Source organism: Physcomitrium patens, chromosome 12 (genome assembly GCF_059467195.1).
Source record: "Physcomitrium patens ecotype Gransden chromosome 12, ASM5946719v1, whole genome shotgun sequence".
NCBI classification, from domain to species: domain Eukaryota; kingdom Viridiplantae; phylum Streptophyta; class Bryopsida; order Funariales; family Funariaceae; genus Physcomitrium; species Physcomitrium patens.
Genome location: NC_143421.1, coordinates 7,300,854 through 7,303,884, shown reverse-complemented (window position 1 = coordinate 7,303,884; position 3,031 = coordinate 7,300,854). Strand labels below are relative to the sequence as shown.

Sequence of the window (3,031 nt, the reverse complement as noted above, 5' to 3'; positions counted from 1 at the left end):
TTAATCTTAAATGACTACCATCCTAATTTATCCTAATAAAGATCCTATTTTCTCCTCAAATCTCTCATTTTATTTCACAATAGAAGTTTGTTTATAAAATATAGTTGTCTATATAGGCGGCCTTGTAAGATACATGCAAAATCATATTCACTCCAATCCAAAAATCAAATCACATTACAAAATTATTGTTGATTTACTGAATTCGTCTAAACTAATATATAAAAAAAACCTCCATCCCTACAATTTCACAATTGAAGTGTTTTTCAAATTTTCCTTTTCAAATTTTCCTTGACAAAAAGAGAGGCTAGCCAATGAAAATAGAATGCACTTCCTCCCATATTACATCTATAATTCTATCAGTATCAAACTAAACATCCTCCCCCCAAATTGCATTGGAAGCTTATTGCTGGGTTGTTTAAGCACCATGAAATCTCATCCGTACTTTCGCAAGGACAAAAAATGAAACCGACAAAACACAACCAATAGCTACGATTGAAACATGGAACTCGCGAACTAGTCTCTTCATACTCGAAACCCTAGACCAACACGACGGACCATTCAGTCACAAGGCAGAGACGATCACAAGTGAATATCACAAAACACCAACTTCGTGGGTTAGGATGTACAAACAAATCCTAAAAAACAAGACGATGCTCCCACGTTTCCCACCACCATCTAGCGCGTCAAATGGGCTTCGAGCGGAAGCGCAACGTGAAGCACGCCAATAAATCCAGAGTACACACGAAGCTATTCGCTGCCAACACACAAAACAAACAAAACTCAACCCGGTAGCTGCCTAAAACAACAAAGTCGAAGAATCACCTAGTATAGAGCCAAGTACAGCTGCTGCTGCTCCACAACTTGACAAAGCAAGCCACCCTGCAACTTAACCCTGACTGCAAACCTGTACCGACACATGCAGGGAATCCAAGCTACTGTTTATCCGAACCCTCCAAGTAGACTTGATGTCATCAAAGCAGCTATGGATCACCTCGGCTCGAACGATGCTATCACCATAGAGAAGCGTCGTCACAGCATGTAAGCGAGAAGGCACAGAGCATTCAGCGAATGAAAGTGAGAAGTGGCTGAGAAGTAAGTAACTGAGAGAGTGAGACGAGGATAGGGTACTTCGGGCCAGACAGACACTTCGAGGACGAGGAGGAGGCTGTGTGTGGTTGGAAGGAATGGGTCATCCATCCCGAAGATAGATGGATAGATGGACGAGACACTTCAGATTCGTGCACCAACAACCACATTGTAATGTAAGCAGCAATCTAGTGGACTCCATCCATCCATCCTACCAGGACAAAAACAATTCATCCATCCAAGCCCTGCACCAAACATGACCTCGTTCTTCCATGTTCATAACGAGAGTATAGACCATCCACCAGGTCCCTGAAGAAGACGCTGCCCCTGCCAAACCCACTTCACAATCCCCCTCCAGCTTGAAACATGACTTGATAACTAGATACTCAGGAAATAATTTTTCATTCTTTCTTCCTCTATTCAATTTATCATGCCTTTTCTATAAACAACTGGAGTGGTGGTCTATGTTGCTCTTTCAAGACAAGCAAAACTTGAGTTATTCAGAAGTTTGTAAACTTCGGTAAGTCACTAACACTTCCATTCAACTAGGTTTGTGAAAGTTGGATGTTGTAAATTAGCGAGGCTCATAATACTAATTATCACCAGCTACGGTCCCTACCAGGACCATTTAATCATTACTTGGGCAAACGTAGTGTAATATAGGGCGATTAACTTAGCCTAAACAAATAAACAAACAAACAAAATCGATTTAAGAGAATGAAAAAATCAAAATAAATAAACAAGTGGCGGCAAGCAGAGCTGAGGGATGGTGCGGCCCTAGCTGGAATGTAACAGCTGATTACAATGCAACTAGAACCGACATTTACATTCTCATGTCCATTAGGCAAGACGAAGTGGCAGTAGCAAGCTTTAAGTGTCGGACAATATTATGAAGTATTGAGGAGGCTACGAAAGGTAGTCAAAAGAAAAGTGCACAAAAACTTGCACACAACAATAAATGACTTCACTACGTTGAATACAAAGCTACTCCTACCAAGACTGAAAAAAGATTTTTAGAGTACGCTCCCGAAAATGGAAGGGATATAAACTATGGTCATTGCCATGCAGAGAGGTATCGATACTACACAAGTGAGTAAGAATGACTTGATTTCAACGGACAAGCACAAACAACGGGAAAAAAAATCGGCATTCATCCAAGACTACTTAGCAGAGCAAGTCAAAACCAAGGCACAATACCAACATAATACCATCGCTGCTGACAAAGTGTTTCAATCAGCTGAGCAAGTGCAATACATTAAGTATACGCCTCAATAGAGCGTACATTGCAGAGACGACAATGTCGCAAAACACTAAAAATTCTCCTCAATCTAAACGTTAGGTGCAAATATCTCTCTGAAGTCTACACGACATTTCGATCATATATTACCACTGGTTTGATACTTGTTATGCTGCAAAACTTGAGAGGAAAATACAGACAAACTGACAGAGCCTCTGATCAAGGATGACGCAGTTGTATCAAGACTGCTAACACTACCCACAAAAAAAACCTAATCCCATTTCAAATACACAGAGTTGATGTTGACAGGTTTCTACTTAAAATCACCCCTCCAGTTCCTCAAATGACCACCTCGGGAAGATCCATTACAATAGAAACGCCAGTGTTTCCAAAGCTAGCAACCCTCACCAAACATTCCTAAGCTCCACACGTTAAGAGTATTATAGGACCTCCGATCACATGAAGATTAGCTCGACACAGTGCAGCTTCTGACAAAGACAAGCTATCGCAATCAATTCGCCCAAAACATGGATGTCGTGGAAAATCAACATAGAAAGTACACCCTACTACTTTACAATCAGTGACTTTGAGTACGAGTTTGCCATCACAATGCCTGTATTTCAACACATTGCGAGTCTGAATAGCAAATAAGCTCAAGGCTCTATATCTATCAAAACCCATCACTCAGAGACCACACGAGTTGTGAAA

At 40.9% G+C, this 3,031-nt stretch overlaps 1 long non-coding RNA gene across 1 annotated transcript; it reads right to left on the bottom strand.

Annotated features, from left to right (window-relative positions):
- Positions 1-257: 257 nt before the first annotated feature.
- LOC112289211 (uncharacterized) lies at positions 258-1,121 on the bottom strand. The gene is made up of 2 exons (XR_002971791.3): positions 992-1,121; positions 258-754 (listed from the first exon to the last, which is right to left on the bottom strand). It is a non-coding gene; the product is annotated as an uncharacterized LOC112289211 (long non-coding RNA).
- Positions 1,122-3,031: the final 1,910 nt, after the last annotated feature.